Source organism: Protopterus annectens, chromosome 12.part0 (assembly GCF_019279795.1).
Source record: "Protopterus annectens isolate FY-2018-M chromosome 12.part0, PAN1.0, whole genome shotgun sequence".
Taxonomy (NCBI): domain Eukaryota; kingdom Metazoa; phylum Chordata; order Ceratodontiformes; family Protopteridae; genus Protopterus; species Protopterus annectens.
This window is the reverse complement of record NC_056746.1, coordinates 182,095,761-182,121,061: the sequence shown is the minus strand read 5'-3', so window position 1 is coordinate 182,121,061 and position 25,301 is coordinate 182,095,761. Positions and strand designations below refer to the sequence as shown.

The following is a 25,301-nucleotide window of genomic DNA, read 5'->3' as shown; positions in this document are numbered from 1 at the left end:
CCTTGATACAAAGATAATACAAACAAATCAGATCCTGTCTCAATTTCCACAACATTTATATATGCTAATTCCTGTGTTGATTTGATACTTTGCTATGAAAAGAAAAGCTGTGAGTAGTGACTCCAAGCTGTGCAATAAGAATCTTAGAAGCTCTTGCATGGTAAGGAAAGATACATTGCTTTTTATTAATGACCACTGCTGAGTGTTGAAATTATACCCAAATTGTCAAAGAATCATGGGACTGGTCAGAGGGTGAAAAAGATCAGTCAGCTAGGAATAATAATCTAGATATCCTTCCTGTCTCAGAGGTAAACAAATGTACACAATTGAAATGTTGAATCGTGTTATAGTTGATCCTTTTGTTTTATCATGTTATGGAGCTTATGTTTTATGTTACATAAAGTTCAATTAAAAACAAGGAAACATGTTCTGGTACTTGACCTCTGCTTGCCTGATGAAGAGGAAATCACTATGAAGATAGTATGAAAGCTAGGCTACAGCTTTGTAGGGGTTAATACTGTAGGCAAGGATTTCTTTTTGGTCACAGACTGTAATCTCTAAAGGCTGTGAATACTTACCAATACAATAAAGTCTTTAGCAAAATAGAAGGTGTAGTTTTAATGTTATTTTCCTTTTATTAATTACCTTTGCTTAACATCAGTAGGACATGTTTACGTGCTCATTTAACAATACTTGCTAGCATGACTTTTTTTTTCTAACACCTTTACTGAATTATCACTTGTAACATAGGCAAATTTACATTTATATAAAAGTAATCAAACTATATTAGCATAACAAACCGTATACTTCACATATATTGCTATATATCATGTAACCTAAACAATATTACATAAATTATTCAATTCCTGCCTTTTTTAAACAAGAAACATCTTTGTTAAACCATCACTTACTACATAGGCATCATACATTCATATAAATGGAAACAAACCACACTGACACAATCCTAGTTGCAAGCATTTTGCATCACAAACTATACTGACACACTCCCAGTTGCAAATGTTATACATCACTTATAATCTATCCAATCTTTCTCACTCAAACAATGCATAGCTCATTTAAGTCCTGACACCTTTTAGACTGCATTCCTCCCTTGTTTGTATTATTCCCACAATTCCCATTTTTTCCTAAGAAGTTTGCTTGTATCCTTTTCTAAAGATCTCAATTCCAGTTGTTTTATCTCTGTTAATATATTCACTGCTTCTGGTATGGCTGGTTTAGATTTTGATTTCCGTTTTCTAATAATGGCTAGCATGATTTTTTTTGTGAGTGCAGGTACTTAATGCATAGGTATAAAACCTACTGAAGATTTTTGACCATGTGAGTTTAACTACTAAACAGAGCCCATTTTATGATTTTTTTCAACATATCATTGTTTTTTTTAAAATATTTATTTTATTAAGTTCTTACATTTTGATGAATGTGCTTTCTGAAATATTTAGCTTTCTGTCACGCATTTCTTCTACCACTCATTCTTTTTAGATTCCAAAAGAATGTGCACAGTCAATTTCTAATATTTTTCACTCAATTATCTGTTTATTAAACACAAGTTTAGGTTCACCATGTCAGCTTCTCCATGGAAGTGTACTTTATGTAGCCTCATTTTCATATTACATGTTCAAGATTGACTTCAGAATTCTTCCTTTATCACACCTTTCAAATGCAGTGCAGGGGTCTTGTTTTTTTCTGTATTTAATTCTAAAAATAGAAAAATGACTAATAGATGTTGTCAGAATTATGCTACCCAGCAGAAGCAGTGAGGTACACAATATCCGACAGTCTCCATTCTGACGTTCATGGATCTTGAAAGCTATGACCATTACGTGACTAACCAGAATAAAAATACGTCAACCAAATGCACATCACTGATGGTCTAAATATAGCAGAAGTTGTACCCTTTGGTCTAAGACATTTATAGCATCTATGAGAAAGTTTTATTTGTAATTTGTTCTTCTTTTACTTAGCAGGTTTTTTCAAGAAACAAGGAAGAACCACACACATGCACCTTCGTCCATTTACAAAAACCTTTGGCTCATTTTTATGTGAGTGTCTGTGTGTGTCAGTCAGAATGTGTGTGTGTGTGTGTGTGTGTGTGTGTGTGTGTGTGTGTGTGTGTGTGTGTGTGTGTGTGTGTGTGTGCATGTGTGGGTGTATGAGATGGAGATAGGGAAAGATAATGTTTTGAAAGATGCTCATTTTCATGATGATAAATTAATACTTTAGAAAGACAAAATAATTTTTTGATTTGCATTCTCCAGGACACTCACCATAGGGTGACATATTTACATAGAAAAACAGCAACTTTGCTACTGATATGTTTTTTTAATACAGTTTTACTGTGTTTCAGGTGTGCATACCTCTCAACTGTCGCTGATTTTCAGAGACATCTCTGATTTTGACTTAAATTTTAGCTGTCCCTCTTAACCCTCCAAAAATTGATAACTTATGCAGAAAATGTGGCGAATTACACTTAATAAATAATGACAATAAATATAATTAAAGACTTCTTTCACTTCAGAAAATGTGTATTAATTCATATTATTTTATTCTGTTAATGTCTCAAGTTAGTACAAATATTTTAAAAGTGTCCCTGATTGTCCCTGATTATTTCTGGATTTGTCCCTGATTGGTTGAGAGCTATGCAAAACACATTACCTTAGCTGAGGGATGCAACCAATGCAATATAAATGTAGGGAGCAAGGGTGCAACAGAATGTGAAGCCCATGTAAATTTCAACTTGCAGAATATGAAAAAGCCTATCATTCATTATAAAATGTTATATTTGCAGGCATCTGCTGCATTGTGTTACTTATTATTGCTAGCAGTTTTGCAAATGTGGTTTTAGGATAGAGAGCCCTGAATTTTTGTGTGCCCTCAACCAAAACACATCCTATTGTAAAATGAGTCGTCTGGTAGTAATGTACAGCATAGTGTACCAAGGATTATATGTCACATTGTTATGGTGACTTGCATCCACCGTAGGTAACTGTAGTATACAAAGGAGTCATCTGGTAGTAATCTACAGCATAGTGTACCAGGGATTATATGTCACATTGTTATGGTGACTTGCATCCCCAGTAGGTAACTGTAGTATACAAAGGAGTCATCTGGTAGTAATCTACAGCATAGTGCACCAGGGATTATATGTCACATTGTTATGGTGACTTGCATCCACAGTAGGTAACTGTAGTATACAAAGGAGTCTTCTGGTAGTAATCTACAGCATAGTGCTCCAGGGATTATATGTCACATGTTTATGGTGACTTGCATCCACAGTAGGTAACTGTAGTATACAAAGGTGTCACCTGGTAGTAATCTACAGCATAGTGCACCAGGGATTATATGTCACATTGTTATGGTGGTTTGCATCCACAGTAAGTAACTGTAGTATACAAAGAAGTCGTCTGGCCATAATCTACAGCATAGTGCACCAGGGATTATATGTCGCATTGTTATGGTGACTTGCATCCCCAGTAAGTAACTGTAGTATACAAAGGAGTCACCTGGTAGTAATCTACAGCATAGTGCACCAGGGATTATATGTCACATTGTTATGGTGACTTGCATCCACAGTAGGTAACTGTAGTATACAAAGGAGTTGTGTGGTAGTAATCTACAGCATAGCGTACCAGGGATTATATGTCACATTGTTATGGTGACTTGCATTCACAGTAGGTAACTGTAGTATACAAAGGAGTCATCTGGTAGTAATCTACAGCATAGTTTACCAGGGATTATATATCACATTGTTATGGTGACTTGCATCCACAGTAGGTAACTGTAGTATACAAAAGAGTTGTGTGGTAGCAATCTACAACATAGTGTACCAGGGATTATATGTCACATTGTTGTGGTGAATTGCATCCACAGTAGGTAACTGTAGTATACAAAGGAGTCATCTCGTAGTAATCCACAGCATAGTGTACAAGGGATTATATGTCACATTGTTATGGCGACTTGCATCCACAGTAGGTAACTGTAGTATAAAATTGAGTTGTCTGGTAGTAATCTACAGCATAGTGTACCAGGGATTATATGTCACAATGTTATGGTGACTTGCATCCACAGTAGGTAACTGTAGTATACAAAGGAGTCATCTGGTAGTAATCTACAGCATAGTGCACCAATGATTATATGTCACATTGTTATGGTGACTTGCATCCACAGTAGGTAACTGTAGTATACAAAGGAGTTGTCTGGTAATAATCTACAGCATAGTGCACCAGGGGTTATATGTCACATTGTTATGGTGACTTCCATCCACACTAGGTAACTGTAGTATAGAAATGAGTTGTCTGGTAGCAATCTACAGCATAGTATACCAGGGATTATATGTCACATTGTAATGATGACTTGCATCCACAGTAGGTAACTTTAGTATACAATGGAGTTGTCTGCTAGTAATCTACAGCATAGTGTACCAGGGATTATATGTCGCATTGTTATGGTTACTTGCATCCACAGTAGGTAACTGTAGTATACAAAGGAGTCATCTGGTAGTAATCTACAGCATAGTGCACCAGGGATTATATGTCACATTGTTATGGTGACTTGCATCCACAGTAGGTAACAGTAGTATACAAAGGAGTTGTCTGATAGTAATCTACAGCATAGTGCACCAGGGGTTATATGTCACATTGTTATGGTGACTTACATCCACAGTAGGTAACTGTAGTATACAAAGGAGTCATCTGGTAGGAATCTACAGCATAGTCTACTAGGGATTATATGTCACATTGTTATGGTGACTTGCATCCACAGTAGGTAACTGTAGTATACATAGGAGTTGCCTGGTAGTAATCTACAGCATAGTCTACCAGGGATTATATGTCACATTGTTATGGTGACTTCCATCCACAGTAGGTAACTGTAGTATACAAAGTAGTCATCTTGTAGTAATCTACAGCATAGTCTACCAGGGATTATATGTCACATTGTTATGGTGACTTACATTCACAGTAGGTAACTGTAGTATACAAAGGAGTCGTCGGGTAGTAATCTACAGCATAGTGTACCAGGGATTATATGTCACATTGTTATGGTGACTTGCATTCACAGTAGGTAACCGTAGTATACAAAGGAGTCATCTGGTAGTAATCTACAGCATAGTGTACCAGGGAATATATGTCACATTGTTATGGTGACTTGCATTCACAGTAGGTAACTGTAGTATACAAAGGAGTCATCTGGTAGTAATCTACAGCATAGTGTACCAGGTATTATATGTCACATTGTTATGGTGACTTACATCCACAGTAGGTAACTGTAGTATACAAAGGAGTCATCTGGTAGTAATCTACAGCATAGTGCACCAGGGATTATATGTCACATTGTTATGGTGACTTCCATCCACAGTAGGTAACTGTAGTATACAAAGGAGTCGTCTGGTAGTAATCTACAGCATAGTGCTCCAGGGATTGTATGTCACATGTTTATGGTGACTTGCATCCACAGTAGGTAACTGTAGTATACAAAGGAGTCATTTGGTAGTAATCTACAGCATAGTGCACCAGGGATTATATGTCACATTGTTATGGTGACTTCCATCCACAGTAGGTAACTGTAGTATACAAAGGAGTCGTCTGGTAGTAATCTACAGCATAGTGCTCCAGGGATTATATGTCACATTGTTATGGTGACTTACATCCACAGTAGGTAACTGTAGTATACTGTGCTCATCTATGTACTTTATTGTCAGTACTAACCTTCCATAAACACACACACACATACTGCAGCAGTGCACAACACCTCTGTGCATGAATCCAAACTCTTGGATCCAGAAAGGGTTACCACAAGTGGCTAACCACTCACTGCAACCCTTTTAGATTCAGAGACCACAGTACCACACAGATTTTCTGCAGATGCATCAGTGAGGAGGGTGGTACCACCGGTTATGGTGCATGATAATGCACTCTGGTGAGCAGCTAATATTAATGGCTCCCCTGTAAATGTCAGAGGTTACTGATTTACATTGCTAAGCCATTTAGAGAATCATTTAGCTGTGTAAATTATTGTGGTCAGCTGAGAAATTTAATTTGGTCAAAAGACATTGGTCATCCTTTGAAGTCAAGAATGAACACCATTGCAGGTAAGTTCAAAGGGATACAGCAGAGGCATGGGGGTGAGTTTCAGAGTGTGTGCATGAGTGTGGTAATGTGTCTACATAACTACAGAGGTATGAATGGAGTTGATGATTGTCTGTGTGTCTGTGTCTGTGTGAGTTTGTGAAAAACTGTGTGCACAACTCTGGTATAGTGGGGTGAGTAGGTGTGTGTGTGTGTGTGTGTGTGTGTGTGTGTGTGTGTGTGTGTGTGTGTGTGTGTGTGCGTGCACTTGACGTTGAGTATATGCCTGTATATATATATATATATATATATATATATATATATATATATATATATATATATATAAATGTGTGTGTGTGTGTGTGAGACAAAGAGGGAGACAGACAGAACCAAAAATATTGGGGAATAATTTGGGACATTGTTTTAAATATTTCTCTAATTCACCTAAATTAATAAAACAAAAGGTTTTGCATCAACAGGGATTTTCTAAACAATAACTATGAACCTGTAACGTCTGACATTATTGATTGTGTCAGTAATTCACCAGATAATCTAAAATTATATGAGGGATGGAGTAATTATATCAGGCAGCATCTGAGATGCTTTGAAAACTTCTGGACAGTTGAGAGGTATGCTACCTGTAGCAATGTGATGCATGAGACACCAGAGGTCATGACTGCTGCTAAATGCCTTTAGCATGAGTAGTACAAACTTGTGATTCAGAGACATGCAAATTAGGCAATAAGGAGATGTTTTTCGTGGCAGTTAAAAGAGTCTCTGCATGTTACCTGTCACAAATGCGTAACTTGATCATCTGCAGTAGGAAGTTTACATGCCACAGTTCATTCTTATTGAATCCTAGAATGTGTTCAGACATTAAAGTGGAGATAAAGATAATTCCTGGAATTGAATACGAAGTTACTGCCAGCAAAGTATTAAGTGATCAAATTGGCTGTTTTTTAAAAACTTTCTGTGTTTTACAGAATTGTAGTAATGTAGACGAATAGTCATTTAAACTAAATGTCATTGTACTTAGTCCCAATGGCATTTAGTCTAGCAGCATATTTCATCCCATTCTGTGAAGTATGGAATGTTTAAAAAAAAAAAACATTGAATTGGGTCACATTGGGCTTTGGCAGCAATTAACATCTTTTTGAATCCCAGGAAATATGTTGTCTCCTTAAGTGCTCTAAGTGCATCACATAATTACATAAAAGACAAAAAAGTGGTGACAAGCTAACTGAAATATTTACATGGCTAGAAAAGGACTCGGTTATGAAGAATTGATAAATCTAAATCAACCATTCAGTCATGCTCACCATACATAAGACTTGAATATTTTTTGTACTAAATGTAAAACAAAACGACTAATGGAATAACACACTAGTTGAAGATAAAAACTTGTTTTATTACCAAACAAATAGGTAAGCACTTTCACTTTTGCTTCATCAGACCATATACACAGAGAGAAGAGCAACCTTTACTTATAGGCAATCCAATTACTAAGCAACCAATCACATGCTAAGGGTCACAGTTAAAGGAGAAAGACATAATAAAACCACAGCTTGTGTAAAATTGTATACGTATCTCCAGAAACTGCATACAGAAAAAATGCATACAAAGAGAAATTCAACATGCAGAAAAAACATCAATGTCATAAACCAAACACATAAAGACAAAAATATAAAAATAAAATAAGAAAACAAATATAAAAAAGCCTTTTAGCTCCTAAGACTACTTCGCTTTAGAATGGGTCTAAGTGGGAATTTCTCGTTAAGCTCACTACCCTGATCAGCTTTTATCATCCATCTAACCTCTCTGGTTTCGGTTAGATTCCTGATGTCACCACCTCTAATGCTGGGATAAATTCTGTCAATAACCATGAACCTGAAGGTGTGTCTGTTGTTAGTATTGATCACAAGTTTAGAGAGGGCATTGGTGGTAGAGGCACAGCATATGCTATATGTGTTCTCTAATTCTATCCCTCAAGTTTCTATCGGTTTTCCCAACATAAAATGCTTTAAAGAGCATGCAATAAGCAAGATAGACAACATGCATAGTCATACAGGTAACCCCTCTCCTAAAACTAAACCTATGACCAGTGTCAGGGTGCTCAAAGCATGCACTTCTGTCTATGAAACTGCAAAAGTTGCAATTACCACAGGGTGTCATAGTCCCTTCAATCCCACTCACATCATGCTTGTAACTGTCCGGAGAACACAACAACCTCTTCAAGTTGATAAGACTGAGAGACTGTGTTTGTTTTATGCCATTGATGTTTTTTCTGCATGTTGAATTTCTCTTTGTATGCATTTTTTCTGTATGCAGTTTCTACAGATATGTATACAATTTTACACAAGCTGCGGTTTTATTATGTCTTTCTCCTTTAACTGTGACCCTTAGCATGTGATTGGTTGCTTAGTAATTGGGATTGCCTCTAAGTAAAGGTTGCTCTTCTCTCTGTGTATATGGTTTGATGAAACAAAAGTGAAAGTGCTTACCTATTTTGTTTGGTAATAAAACAAGTTTTTATCTTCAGCTAGTGTGTTATTCCGTTGGTCGTTTTGTTTTACATTTGGAGTTTGCTTTTCCAGTGGCATATTTATCCCAGTCTGTTCACATTTCTTCAGTTATTTTTTGTATCAGGTGACATTTCTGAAGATAAGCAGATGATGACATTCGTCAGACTTACAGGTGTTTCCATGTATGGGCTACTTTGTACATGAATCAGCTACTAAAAACAAAGATAAAGGCTACAAGGAAATTGTTGAAACCTGAGTATGGAAACAAGAAAGTTAGTCAACAAGATGAGGAAGAACGAAGTACCTGTTGAGACAGAACATAAAACTGAAATTTAGTCAAATAATGAGAATGGTAAAAAATGTCATTATTGTTATAATTATGGGAATAATAAACTCCAGGGCTGCAGCATTAATTGCACAACCTTGTTGTGGGAAATTGGGATGCCATGCCTTTACTGTGGGAAATGGAGATGTATAAAACAAGTATATTGTAGTAAAATGATGTTCCAAGTAAAAAATAAAAGTTGTTTTGAAAAGAATATGAAGTGTATTTCTAAAGAGGAAATTAAATCGATAATGGGCAGGATTCATAGTCTCTTGCACAACACAGCAATTTGGTCTGTACAGAGTAGGTCAAGTTGCTCTACTTTACCATTTTGCAGTTTGTAGTCCTGAACCTTCCACTAGCGCATGATATCATTAAGTGGGAATGCGCATGACAATGAATAGTTCAGCTGGAGTTATTCTGCATTGATCAGTTGAGTTCCCTTCCAGACACAAGTGCACATTCCACCCATCACTGGAAGCATACACATATCCAAACATACAGACAGCCAAAAGACACACAGACACACACATATTCACACACAAATGCACACACACCAAAATATACAGAAGTGCACACACCAAAACATACAGAAACACACGCGCACACACACACACACACACACACACACACACACACACACACACACACACACACACACACACACACACACACACACACACACACACACACACACACATATCAAAACATACAGAAACACACATGCACAAACACACCTAAATATACATAAACACATGAACACATACATACACACATGCACGCACACAAATCATATGCATAAACCCATGACCATAGGTACACATCCAGTATCTGTACTCGCTGCATCATTTTCAAATTTGTAACAGCCACAGTCTTAGCAGACAGCTATAGTCCACTACACACAAGCAAACACACACACACACACACACACACACACACACACACACACACACACACACACACACACACACACGGACACACAGAAGTATGAATTCATAGAGGCACACAAACCCACTCACACACAGTTCTTGTGTACACTCACCTAGCTAACACAGTTTGCAGATGATTGCAAACTGCGGGTTGTTGTTAAGTCACTGTATGACACCTGAACCCATGAGAATAAACTCTACCTAGTAAACTCTTTGTGTACTAAAAGTGGACTCAAACAAAATATTAAAAAGTGTATCATTACCGTCACTTGCCATAGACAGCCCCTTCCCTCATAATGCTATCTAGACAACACACTTATACAAAACAAAAGTGAAGTTAGGGACCTAGGACCTTGGGTTGATAGCTCTATCTATTTTAACCATCATGTGACAATGGTTGTCAGGAAATTCTTTTATGTAGCCCAGCTAATTGCCAATGAAATATCATGAATGTCTATGAAGGTAATCACTCCCTTATACCCAGCATTGATCAGGCCAGTTATCAAGTACAATACCCTCTTTGGGATGTAACTCACTAAATATATACAACAATTAGGAAGGCCCCTTGCTAAAAAGATCGCAGGCCTAAAATCTCTGAGCTATCAAGAGAGGCTGCAAGTTATATTCCTTTGTTCAGTTTCTTATTGAGTTTTGAGGGAAGATCTCTGTCTTGCTTATGTGCCATTAGAGACCCGATTGTCCTGGATCTCCTGCTTCTTTGCAAGACCTGTATCTCCACCAGTACTAGAACCATGGACCAGAATCTTCACCAACATTAAATAAAACATGGTGGAGTGACAGGTTTATAACTCACCGCTCACAAACCTCTGGAATAAACTTCGCTGCATGTTAAGCAGTATTGCTCACTGTTTTCCTTTAAACATAAACTAGACAACTTGATGCTTATTATCAAGTTTATTCCAGGATTGTCTGGTATAACCCTCGTGGAGACAGAAGGTGCAATCTGCAGTAGGGTACTGGCAAGGTGAGAATGGTCATGTGACTCAGTAGCTTTTGAATATCTATGAATCAGCCTATCTAGCTATCTAAGGAAGTGTGTTCTCTAAAAGTGATGTAGTGCCTGATGAATCAAAGCAGTGCCTAACCATCTTTATGTGTAGAGACTTGTTTGTTTACATCAGATTGCCATTTGAGGTGAATTCTACATGTTCCATATCTCAAAGAATAACTTGCTGAAAGATTTGCATGTATCAGATCAAGTACATAAACGTTGGGGGAATCTTATTATTAAATGATACCTTGAGGGATTTGATATCCTCCAAATGTCTTTTTTCTTATAAGAGGGGAAGGATATCGGGTGGCTGGTTTAATCATCATAAGAAATTTATTGGCAGGAATGTTGGGGCATAGCAGACTACTTTACATGGGAATTTATTGATGTGTTGTCAGCCCTACAGTCATTGTAGATTTTACAAATATGTTTGCAATACCAAACAGTTTACTTCTCATAACACCTCACATGCATTTGATATAATTGTTTATGGGAATTTTGAGTTGGATTGGGTCATTTATCTAGCTGTATGTACATGCCCCACTTTTTGTGTGGGGCAAACCCCTCATCCACTAAAACTACACATTTCTGAATATCGTAGTGATGTCAGATGTGCTTGTCATCCTAATGCCCTTTATAAACACACTATGAAGCATCCTACAGCTAGGTTTAGTTTTGTTATTATAGACAGGAGTATCTCTAATAATAAAGACAAAACAGGCTGGCACAATATATTGGATGTGAAAAAAAGAAATGGATTATCCAGTTAGGAGAACTTTTTTCTCCTGGCCTTTATGAATATTTTGACTAACTGATGACGTGTAGAAAGCTATTATTTAAGAAGGGAGTGGGGCATGTGTGTTTACTGCACTGGAATAAGGCTTTAGTGCCGAAACCATATGCTGGTTTTGCTCTCATCTTGGCTATTGAATATGTTTTAAATAAAGATTTTGTTGCTTATGTTTCAGTGCTGGTCGTTTGTCTTTTTAGATATTAGTTAATTTTGCCTGTGCACCTGTTCCTTACTTGCGTGGTTTTGGTCAGTGCATATATCAGTGAGCACAGATAATTTATTAGCCAATAAAAAGACTGAGTAGGAGAACACGAATAACATAACATACACAATGTGCTGCAGAGACTGCAAGACTGTTGTCTGAGTGGTTCAAAAATCTATGGGGGTTCATCAAGTCACAGACTGAACACAGGGCCATGTGTCAGACAAAAAAAAAGTTTGTTCTTTGGCAAAGAAGATGAAGGCAATGGTTCCCCACTCCTCAAAACAATAACACCATGACTGTGAATATGGAGGAAAACTATACTATCTCCAAAGTTGAGTTATATCACAGTATCCCCCCCACTCTGAGGTGTGGTGACTCTGAGGTACAGTGACCTCATATTTAGTATATATATATATATATATATATATATATATATATATATACTTAGCAGGAATGTGGGGGTACAGTCTCCCATATCAGGGGATGCAGAGGGGCTTGCTCTTCAAAGATGTTTAAACAATGCAACAGTGAGTTTCATAATTTACTATTTGGGGGTTGGAATCAGACTGTAATTTTTCCAGCTGATGAACTCACAGAATTGGTGCACACCTTTGTAATAGAGAAATGAAAGCAGGTTGAAATTTCGAACTCACACACGCACACTTACATGAAAGAGATGGCTCAGTCAGCTACTACTGCAAGTTTGCATTTAATCAGAGTATTGCATTAGTACCTCTGTACCGGCTATTTAAAGAGCAGATTCATTAATAGTGGAAATGCTAGGAAGAAAATATATTCAAGAAACTCAAAATATTGTCAATGTGTGATAAAATCTTGGTGCATTGTGATCATGGCCTTCCATGTACAGTAGGTTCAGATGCTTCTGTACAAGGCAGTGGAGCTGAAGTTTGTCATTTTATGCCCTCAGTTGAGGAAACATTTATTGCATTTGCTTCTAGAATACCTTTCTTAATGAAGAAAAACTGTTCAAAACTGAAAACGAAGGCCTAGATTTGATTTTTTGGAGTACAGTTTAGAGCAATACCTTTACAGTAGTAAATGATTAACAATAAACTATTGATAACACTATTTGGTGAGCATAAATCTCCTGGCATGAGAGCAGCAGGTTTTCAAAGATGAGCAGTCATCATAATATATGATTATTAGATAGAATGCAGAATGTTAAAGGGACGTGGAAATACAAATTATCTCTCATGAACTCTTTTATCAGACGTTAGAAATATATGACAATGTAAAACTGCTCTTACAAAAGATTATTTTCAAGAAAGTACATTGAAAGATAAAATCGTAGCCAGAATGAGTAAAGATGACAAACAATGTTGAGAATATTACATGTTGTGACAGAAAATTGGCCTGATAGGTCAGATGAGTGTTTAAACATATATTTTAACCAAATATTTGAATTATCAGTAGAGAAGGTTGGGTCTTGTGGGAAATAATAGTTATTACTTTTTGGAAGGTTAGAAAAACAATAATGTGAGCGTGGATGCCCTTTTGTTGTCCTGTACTGAATTGCATGTATCACAATTACTCAAACTTTTATTTCTCAACAAAGGGACTGCTAATGTTTTTGTGTCCATTGTGCATAGGAGTTACATGTGCATGCTCACGATGCATTTTGTTTAATGTCTTTTGAACTTGTAACCTCTGAGAGACAGAGAGAAGCATTCTTTGCCTGCTAATGATCATTCTTTCTCTATGGTGTGGTGACCTTGCAGTGATAATAGAATAGTAAGGGTAATCTAGAGGGACAAATCCCCCACATGGGCAGCTTGCCCCATTATACAAACACATTTTTTACTGCAATCGTTATTTTCCTGTACACCATACAGCTATGAAAACATATGTTTTTGGATTTATATCCATTAGCTGTCTGTTTCCTGGAATTAAGCTACGTAGCTGTGAAATAAGCAATATGGGGTTGATAAGATGTAATGGAAATAGGAAGAGTTGTATATTAGACACACTGCTGTCATGAAGAGCAGTGGAGCAAAAGTCTGTGTGATGAGAAAAAGTACATGTGTAATGAATGTGCACTATTGCAGATTGAATGAAAGACGTCTAAACAACCACCACTGCATTATAAGAATTTTCATGAGGACACTGGAAGATACTGCATATAGGTTTTGCAGTTCCTTTCTTGAACACTGTATTCATGATGTGGTGGTTGCATATTTGAAATGTTAAGTGTTTCATATGCATGAATTTATTTTGCAAAATATGTGCATATTTTCTGAGAATCAGCCATCTGATAAATAAAAGATCTGCTTAATAAAAATATCTGGAATCCTGTGCTTTATTTTGATGTCTGGGAAAATTGCAAAGCAATATACTACACTCAAGGCAAAATGATCTAGCATATAGCACAGGTCAGAAGTCCATAGTTCTGGAACAGCCACAAGGAGTGCTTTTCTTGCAGAAGTTCTGCTCAGGGTTATCTTTGCTTTTTATTGTTTGTCCTTCCCACAGAGGTGCGAGAGGTTGGATACATTGGACTCTCAACCTCCGGTGTTGTATTTTACCAGAACATGTAATTATGGACAATGACTTTCATCAAAATATTTTCAAATGGAATTATTCATTCCACTAGAAGACTAGCGTATCCTGCAATTGATATTTTACAGGAGGGTATAGAATTGTGGTCTGTAGGATGATGTTGGTGATCAAGAAGAGGAGGAGGAGTGTGAAAGCAGTGCCAAGGATTAAACGGTGGAAGTTAAAAAAGGGTGATTGTGAGGTGGAGTTCAGGGAAGAGTTAAGACAGGCACTGGGAGGCAGTGACGAGTTACCAAATAGCTGGGTAACTACAGTGGAGCTAGTAAGAGAGACTGCTAGAAAGGTGCCTGGTGTGACATCTGGACAGAGGAAGGAGGACAAGGAGACTTGGTGGTGGAATGAGGAAGTACAGGAGAGTATACTAAGGAAGAGGCTGGCGAAGAAGAAGTGGGATTGTCAAAGAGATGAAGAAAGTAGACATGAGTATAAGGAGATGAGGTGCATGGCAAAGAGAAAGGTGGCGAAGGCTAAGGATAAGGCATATGGAGAGTTTTATGACAGATTGGACACTAAAGAGGGAGAAAAGGACCTGTACCGATTGGCTAGACAGAGGGACAGAGCTGGGAAAGATGTGCAGCAGGTAAGGGTGATACAAAATAGTGAGGGAAACATACTCACAAGTGAGGAGAGTGTATTGAATAGATGGAAAAAGTACTTTGCGGGGCTGATGAATGAAGAGAATGAGAGGGAGAGAAGGTTGGATGATGTGGGGATAGTGAATCAGGAAGTGAAACAGATTAGCAATGAGGAAGTAAGGACAGCTATGAAGAGGATGAAGAATGGAAAGGCTGTTGGCCCAGATGACACACCAGTGGAAGCATGGAGGTGCTTAGGTGAAATGGCAGTGGAATTTTTAACCAGATTGTTTAATGAAATTTTGGAAAGTCAGAGGATGCCTGAGGAGTGGAGAAAAAGTGTTTTGTTACCTATCTTTAAGAATAAGGGTGATGTGCAGAGCTGCAGTAACTACAGAGGGATAAAACTGATCGGTCACAGCTTGAAGTTATGGGAAAGAGTAGTGGAAGCTAGGTTAAGAAGGGAGGTGGTGATTAGTGATCAGCAGTATGGTTTCATGCCAGGAAAGAGCACTACAGATGCAATGTTTGCTCTGAGAGTGTTGTTGGAGAAATACAGAGAAGGTCAGAAGGAGGTGCATTGTGTCTTTGTGGACTTAGAGAAAGCAAATAACAGGGTGCCTAGAGAGGAGTTGTGGTATTGTATGAGGAAGTTGGGAGTGGCAGAGAAGTATGTAAGAGTGGTACAGGATATGTACGAGGGTAGTGTGACATTGGTGAAGACTGCGGTGGGAGTGACAGATACATTTAAGGTGGAGGTGGGATTACATCAAGGATTAGCTCTGAGCCCTTTCTTATTTGCAGTGGTGATGGACAGGTTGACAGATGAGATCAGACAGGAGGCCCCGTGGACTATGATGTTTGCAGATGACATTGTGATCTGTAGTGAGAGTAGGGACCAGGTTGAGGAGACCTTGGAGAGGTGAAGATATGCTGTAGAGAGGAGAGGAATGAAGGTCAGCAGGGCTAAAACAGAATATATGTGTGTAAATGAGAGAGAGGGTAGAGGAATGGTGAGAATGCAGGGAGTAGAGTTGGTAAAGGTGGATGAGTTTAAGTACTTGGGATCAAGAGTTCAGAGTAGTGGTGAGTGTGGAAAAGAGGTGAAGAAGAGAGTACAGGCAGGGTGGAATGGATGGAGAAGAGTGTCAAGAGTGATTTGTGACAGACGGGTACCAGTAAGAGTGAAAGGGAAGGTCTACAAGAGGGTAGTGAGACCAGCTATGTTATATGGGTTGGAGATGGTGGCATTGACAAAAAGGCAGGAGTCAGAGCTGGATGTAGCAGAGTTAAAGATGTTAAGATTTGCACTGGGTGTGACTAGGATGGACAGGATTAGGAATCAGTATATTAGAGGGTCAGCTCAGGTTGGACAGTTTGGAGACAAAGCAAGAGAGGCGAGATTGCGTTGGTTTGGACATGTGCTGAGGATGGATGCTGGGTATATTGGGAAAAGGATGCTAAGGATGGAGCTGCCAGGTAAGAGGAAAAGAGGAAGGCCTAAGATAAGGTTTATGGATGTGGTGAGAGAGGACATGCAGGCGGTTGGTGTGAAAGAGCAAGATGCAGAGGACAGGAAGAAATGGAAACAGATGATCCGCTGTGGTGACCCCTAATGGGAGCAGCCGAAAGAAGATAATGATGATGATGTCCACACTTTTGGAGATGGCTGGAAGCCATTGTGAGACACTAAGCTGGAAGTGGACAATAATGTTTCAATATTCCTTTTGCAGTACAGCCTTAATAGATCAGAAAAGACTTGATATAATCAAACCAAAACTGGGTGTTGCTGTGTGACAGAAGCTGCGGAACCTACAGAACGTTCAGCATGATAAGAATAAAAGGAAAAGTCATTTTGTGAACTGGAGTCTGTCTACTTTCAAGAAAATGGTTGGGGTGATCCTACTTGGATCCTATGTGAGACTGGTGAGTGGACAGATCCAGTATTATCATGTGCTGATGAAACAAGCCCAGATGTCACTTACCGAATGCAATAGTGACCAGCTAACAACTAGAGTGACTGGGGCAATCCCAGTCCTGGAGAAGTGGCCGCAGGTGCAGCATAGGTGTTTATACTGTCCCTTTTCATATTGATATAAGGGAATTAGATGCTTCAAAGAGTGAATAGTACTAAGATGGGAATCTGAAGGTTCTGAGACACTTAAACCAATGACTGAAGTGAGATGTTCACAGAGAGTTAGAAAATCACTTTAGCATCAAACTTTCTAATGTGGAGTTTTCTCCTTAAAGACTTGTGCTTTTAATGAACAGACATCATCTACCTCAGGAAAAAGAAGACATAGAAATGCTATTTTTACCATGATAAAGTGCATTTTTGTCTTTGATGTGGTATATTGAGCTTTACTATTAAAAATAATAGCAGTAGGGCATTCATAGAAGTGTGTCACGCTGCAGTATAATGCAATGGTACATCAGCACAGTGTTCAAGTAATAAGATGTACGTAAAAACTGACTGTATGTGGTCTCCTTGTAAGTTCCATCTGAATACAGAGGGATGTGGCACAGACTGCATCCAGGTTGCAGAATGAGGCAGCAGCTTACATAATTTCTGATGCAAGGAAACCTAGATGTTAGAGCAGATCCAAGACTTTGATGAAGAAAGTAGAGCTGTGTAAAATCTTACCATAACAATACATGTCCTTTCCTTCACTGCTGCAGTATTCTTCACATTTGGGATTCCCTGCCATTGGAAGCTCGACATCCGACCAGTATACCAAAGCCTACTGTTGCTTTAAGATATGCCGAACATCACACGTATGCTCCTCACATAGCGTAGGGCATAAAAGTGACGTCCAGATGTACCATCTTCAGAACTGATGGCCCCAGTAGGAGCAGCAGTCTAAGGAAACCTAGATAGAAACCAGTATATCCATGAAGGTAAAGGACATTGGGGAAAGGGGGAGGGAGTGAATACTGCAGCAGTGAGGGAAAGGACATCTGTTCTTATGGTAAGATTTTACACAATTGTGCTATGTGCTTACATTCACTACTACAGTGTTATTTACATTTGGAAAGAGTGCCAAAGCTCAAGAAGAAACTTGGGAGGAGGAAGGAGCAGTACAGTCCACTAGGAAGCCATGAATAATGGCTCTAGTAAAACCAGCTCTGGCTCTGCAGATACCATCCAACTTGTAGTGCTTGGTAAAAGTATGCACAGAAGTCCAGGCAGCTGCTTCAAGGATAGAATTAGTATCTAAGCCCTTGAAAAAAGCACCAGAAGAAGCCACAGCTCTAGCAGAATGAGCTTTTACAGAAGATGGAAGGCTCTTACCATGAAAAGTATAACAAAAAGAAATAGCATTTGAAATCCAAGAAGAAATAGTTTGGTTGGGTACAGCTAATCCTAAGGATTTATGATGAAAAGAAACAAACAACTGATCAGATTTTTCTAATAGCCTCAGTCTTATCCAAATAAAATCTGAGTTGTCTATGCATGTGAATAGGCTAATTAAGTGACAACTAATCAGCCACTTTAGGCATAAAAGAAGCATTAGTATGCAAGGACACTCTCACCTTATGAAATATCAAAAAAGGAGGGCAAGCCAGAAGGCCTTGAAGCTCAAACACCTGTCTGGCAGAAGTAAGGCCAACAGTAGAACAGTCTTCCAAGAACAATGTTCAAAGAAGTTGAAGCAGCAGGCTCACAAGGAGCCTGAGTCAGTTTCTCCAAAACAAAATGAAGATCCCAGGAAGGAGGAACAGGCTTCCTGGGAAGTCTCATATGAAGAATGCCTTTAAGGAACTGTTTAGCTTCAAATCTAGAAGCCAAAGGAGGAGATAAAGGCAGACAAGCAGAGACAGCTGATAAGTGGACCCTAATAGAAGACTAGGCTAGACCAGCATTGAGCAACCCACAGAAATAAAAGTGAACCAAAGGAACATCCACAGTAAGTGGGTTCATGTTACAAGAAAGACACCAAATAGAAAACATTTTCCATTTGGATAAGTAGGATTTCCTAGTAGTAGGTTTGTTGACCTCCTGCAGGGCCTTCAGCACATCCTCAGAAAAAAGGTGTCTATGTGGAATCAAAATCCTATCACCCACAGTGTCAGTTGAAGAGTGGACAGGTGGGGATGGATGAGAGATCCCTTGTCCTGTGTGAGTAGATCCACCCTGTGAGGTAACTTGTGATGATTGCCCTTGGCTAAATACAGAAGTAGAGGGAACCAGTGCTGTCATGGCCAAAAGGGAGTCGCCAACAAGATTTTGGGAGCATCCTATCAAATTTTGAGTAGGACTTTTGGAATGAGAGGAAGGGGAGGGAATGCATAAAGAAACATCCCATTCCAAGAAAATAATAGGACGTCCACCTTCCACACTAGAGGACCTGGAACTCTGGCACAAAATAGAGGATTGTCTGTTCAGAGGAGAGGCAAATAGATCTACTTGAGGAGTACCTCACTTGTGGACAGTGTCCAGAAACACATCCCTGTGAAGCATCCATTCATGGGATTGAGTTAAGGACCTGCTCAGAGTGTCTGCCACAATGTTTTGGCGTGAAGGGATGTAAACTGCCTGAAGAGTCACTTGATACTTGACAGCAGGATCCCACATCTGAAGTGTCTGTGAACAGTTCCTGAGAGGGAAGAATGGGATGAAAAGGGAGCCCTGGATACACAGAGAACTGCTGGATCCACCAGTGATGTTCTTTTTTGAGACAAGGAAGAGGAGAAACTACAAAGTCTACAGGATGTGCATGTTGAAGCCAAACTGACTTCAGAAACCACTAAAACTTTCTCATGTTAAGTTTGCCCAGAGGGAGCATAGGAATGGTGGATGCCATGAAATCCAGATCTTTCAGAAACTCTCTGGCTGTAATGGAGTCCAGAGGAAGAAGAGTTTTAAAGAAGGAAATAAGAGTTAAGGGCTTTGGAGGAGGCAGGGATGCCAGCACAGGCATCGTCTGAATCCTGCAACCCAGAAAGACATGATCCTGAGAAGGAGTCAGAGAAGACTTTTTGAAATGTATTGTGAAGCCCAGGCTCTGGAGAAGGGAAATGGTAAAATGAAGATTTTGCAAAAAAATCTCTGGAGAAGATGCTTGAATCAACAGGTCATCCAGTTAAGAAAATATTTGGATCCCTTGAAGCCTGCAGCAGTGAGGCATTTGGTGATTACCCTTGGGGCAGTAGAATGGCCAAGGGGTAAAGCACAGAACTGAAAATGCCAAGGAGCAAGAGAGAAATGCAAAAACTTCTTGAAAAGATGACAGATTAGAATATGGAGATAAGCATCGTTCAGATCCAGAGATACCATGTAGGCTTGAGGTAGTAAAAGAAGAATCAGAGTCTGAAGGGACAACATCTGAAAAGTGGGCACCTTCAGAAAAGTGTTTAGATGAGAGAGATCTAGAATTGGTCTCCAAGTACCCTCTTTTCTAGGCACTAGAAGCATTCTTGTGTAAAACCCCTTCCCTCTTTGGGACACAGGCACCTCTTGAATAGTTCCCTGAGACAAAAGATCTTGAAGAACGTCTGGAGAAAAAGGGAAGTTGTTCCCGAGGAGGCTGAGGAATACCCATAAAAAGGGGACTGGACTTACATACAATGAAGCACTCCTAGTGAAAAATAGATAGAACTCAAGAATCCTGAGTCTGAAGCCAAAGAGAAAGAGAAAGGTGAAGAGAAGGAGGAATGCAGCTGGGAAGAGATGGATAGTCAGACAGCACCTCGTTTATCAGGAAAGGAAGGCTTTTGAGTCCCTGAAGTCTGAGTGGCCATAGCAGGAGGAGCACATTTGCCTCTCTTTTTACCCTTAGTAGGTGGGGGAGATTGTCTGCAAACAAAAACTTGCTTATTGGGATAGTTTTTCTAGTATTTAAGCACAGGAGAAACAGACACACATTTAAGCTCCTATAAGGCGTTCTCCTTATCCTGAAGGGACTTAAATAAACTAGGAGCTGCTTCCCCAAATAAAAGTTTATTATCAAGAGGAGCATCCATCAACTTAGCTTTAATATCATCAGGTAAAGGTCGAAGCCTAAGCCAAGAGTACCTCCTCATCACTGAACCAAAAAAAGCAGCCCTAGAAGAGGCATCTGCTGCATCATAACTACACTTGATAGAATGATGAACCACTTGAGAGGAAGTCCCTAGCAAAGAAATAGCAGAAGTCCTACCCTCAGAGTCAGGGAGATCAGAAATAAGTTGACAGGCCTGAGAAAGGAGAGACAACACATACCTGGACATATGTGTCTGATAATTAATAGCCCTAATTCCAGAGTAGCTTAAGTATAAACCTTCTTACCTAGCCTTTCCATGGTTATCCTGTCTTTATCAGAAAGCAGTAACTTGGGTGAAGGAAGCAATTGAGAAGGCTTGTCAAAGGCTATAGACACCACTGAGGGGTTAGCAGCATCCTCACACACCATATAAAACCTTCTTGATATCAAGGGGCAGAAAATCAGGAGCTTTAGAGGCATTAGAAAAAGCATTCAGCAAAGCAGCCAAAACAGAAGGAATTGCAGAAGGTTTTGGAGCGTCTAATGTAGCAACTCAGTACCTCTTGTGGATGTCAGAGACCTGAGCATAATCCCATTTAAAAAAATTCCAGCATCCTAGAAATTGTATCCCCAAAGGGAATTTCTTCAGAAGGAGTATCTGCAATGTTAGATCCCTCCTCCTCTGACCCATGGTGGAAAGGAGAAGGAATTTGGGTAGAGAAAGCCAGGGATTCCTCATCAGAATCCGACTCCTCCTCAGAAGAATCCTGTTCTCTGGGCCTCTTAAGGGGAGTAGAGGACCAAGGGGGAGCTGGAACAGAAACCTCCTGAGGAGGATTTAATGCCATTAAAGCATTAAACAAACCCTGAGTAAAGGCCTTACACTCACTCTGTGGATCCCTAGGAGCTGGAGAAACATGTTTAGTTTTTTTTTGGTTTGTTTTTAAAGGAACATCCACCCCATAAAACTTAGAAGGCTCTGAACCAGGATGGCATGCGATAACAGTAGTAGGAACTTCTTCTCTAACTAGAATCTGTGTAACACCCCTAGGCAGCTCAGAAATAATCAACCGTGGTTCTCCCTGAACATCCAATATGGACACCTGCAAAATCTCATCAGACGTGCTGCAAGCCAGATCCTTACTGGCCTCCAACCCAGTCGCAGCAGAGGAATCCAACAACAAAGACTGTTGAGTCTCTGGGTTTTCACTCACTTCGGGAGAAACACCCGGCAGAGGCTGGAGAGTGGAAGATTCTGGTCTTTTTTCACCTTCTTCTTCCCTAACAGCTGACCCTCAGAGTGGGAAGTTCCTTCCATTGTATTTTTAGAGAAAAGCTTAAGGTGCTGGTTCTCAAGCTACAAAGAAAGGGATGAAAGCCAATTACAAAGGGTTTTTGGTATGAAGTCTGCCAAATCAAACAGATTGTATGGTCATGAGAAGCTCCTAGGCCAAAAAGAAACATCATGGAGGTCTTTATGGGGAATCTGCCTCCCGCAATGGTATTTACCCTTCCAGGATAACATTAACCCCTAACAGCAACAAAAAAGCCAAGAAAAAAACAAACCCCCAACAGGGCACTTATCTGCAACAGCTCAGACTTCAGCAAACAAGATGTAGGCATTTGCCAGAGAACAAAAATGAGTTCAAACTAGTGGAAAAGGGCATAGGTGAACAGAAATCCAGCACCCCGAGCAGTAGTAGCTTAAAGTTCTTTTATTAAACCAGACCGGTTTCAGCAATCAGCTTTCTTCAGTGGAAACCATTGAAGAAAGCTGATTGCTGAAACCGGTCTGGTTTAATAAAAGAACTTTAAGCTACGACTGCTCGGGGTGTTGGATTTCTTTTCTCTTGTGCATGTTTGGTTTATCTGTGCACCAACTGTACTTGCTAGCCTGTTCTTTCTCTACATAGGTGAACAGACCAATGATTGGGAAATGCATTCGGACTGGCGGCAAAGAAATTCTGAGGATGGTACATCTGGATGTCACCTTTAAGCCCTAATCTATGTGTGACGTTCGGCGTACATTAAAGCAGCAGTAGGCTTTGGTATACTGGTCGGATGTTGAGCTTCCGGTAGCAGGGAACTTAATGTAAAGAATACTGCAGCAGTGAATGTAAGGACATCTTACTCTGTCATTTGAAAATTCCAAACAGTAATAAAGGACAGCAATGGATGAAGACAGGCAATATTAAAGTCTCAAACCCAGGTAAAACATAGGCAATTCAAATCACAGTTCAACTTGTAGATACAGAGAAACAGCTGAGTTCAAAACCATAAAAACTCCTTTATTGTAGTCGACCATAGGTAAGCGCTTTCACAATACAGCTTCATCAGACCATTGAACAACTGCTAATACAACCCTGTATATAAACTAACATAAATTAAACAATTAAACAATTATCTAATCACCTCAAATGCACCATCAATTTAAACTACAAATGAAAAATAATAAAACAACAAGATATACATTCCAATAAAACAGTGAAATTTGTGCATACATATATAAATATACACCTATTTAAAAATGTATATGTTGTATAAAAAACATATATAAATACGCATTTAAAAACAATTTAAATCAAATCATTTGTGTAACCTTCTTTTTTTCAAAACAGGCTTGATGGAAGCCCTTTCATTTAACCCCTTACCTCTATCAGCACGTAATATAATAATCCAGCAAGCTTCCCTATGCTCAGTATGTGTACATAGATCACCACCCCTGGCACTAGGATTGATAGTTTCAGTAACCCTAAAACTAAAGGTATGGGAAACGTCAGTCTCTATAACATGTTTTGAAAGTGCATTATGTACAGAACCCTTCCTAATGTGATATAAATGTTTGCGCATCCTATCACTTAGGACCCTGTTGGATTTGCCAACATAAAAGGAGTGGCAGAGTATGCACTCTGCCAAATATATCACATGGGGTGTCATGCAATCTGCAGATGCATGGAAAACAAACTCCTTGCAAAGATCGGGATAAAAAAAAGATGCATTGGTATTATGCACTGAGCATAGGGAAGCTTGCTGGATTATTATATTACGTGCTGATAGTGGTAAGGGGCTAAATGAAAGGGCTTCCATCAAGCCTGTTTTGAAAAAAAGAAGGTTACACAAATGATTTGATTTAAATTGTTTTTAAATGTGTATTTATATATGTTTTTTATACAACATATACATTTTTAAATAGGTGTATATTTATATATGTATGCACAAATTTCACTGTTTTATTGGAATGTATATCTTGTTGTTTTATTATTTTTCATTTGTAGTTTAAATTGATGGTCCAGTTGAGGTGATTAGATAATTGTTTAATTTATGTTAGTTTATATACAGGGTTGTATTAGCAGTTGTTCAATGGTCTGATGAAGCTGTATTGTGAAAGCGCTTACCTATGGTCGACTACAACAAAGGAGTTTTTATGGTTTTGAACTCAGCTGTTTCTGTGTATCTACAAGTTGAACTGTGATTTGAATTGCCTATGTTTTACCTGGGTTTGAGACTTTAATATTGCCTGGCTTCATCCGTTGCTGTCCTTTATTACTGTTTGGCATTTTATTTTATTTTAGCAACGGAGGGCTTACCGCTTGGTTTCCACCACTACATTTTTATTTTTATTGTCATTTGAAAATTGCCACACTTTCATTCTTCCAGGAGATGTGGTATTGTAACTACTACCCCTGTGGCAACTACTTTAATGTGTTGTACCGAAACTAAAACAAACACTGCTGAAAATAATCTTTGTTTATGTATTTATTTTTTTAGCATGTGTTTAAAATGTATTAGAAGAAGTATGTACACCAAAAGCAAGTAAAGCTTGACTTCTAAGAAGGTATGTATTAAGCAGCCAAAGCAGTGATTCTCTTTTAGCTGCCTTACGTTGTCGCCTCACAGTACGATGTTGTCCTGTTCGATTCTCAACTAAAGCATCTTCTGTGTGGAGACATGCATGAATGGGCATACCTTCGTTGAAGGTTGTGCGTCAGAGCTGGCAACTCGGCACGTAAAAATCTACTGCCAATCATTAGCAGACCGGAGTTCCGCTGTGGTGACCCCTAACCAGGAAAAGCCGAAAGACACAACAACAACCTTGGACTAGGTTAAATCTAACCCATAATTCATGAGTGCATACAGCACATGTTGTATTGCGTTAAAGTAGTTATGTGGCTCCTACAGTCACTGACATGGCTTTACTGACTCATTAATGTACCAATGTTATGCCTGCCTGTTTGTATGCATGCTATAACTGGTCATTGAAATTTCCACCTTCACAGCTTCTGCACAGCCAGAGGATATCCCTCTATTAAGAACCTG

At 39.0% G+C, this 25,301-nt stretch overlaps 1 protein-coding gene across 1 annotated transcript in view; it reads left to right on the top strand.

The window, feature by feature from the left end:
* CASKIN1 (CASK interacting protein 1) overlaps nucleotides 1-25,301 on the top strand; it is a 1,590,276-nt gene that overhangs the window by 56,344 nt on the left and 1,508,631 nt on the right.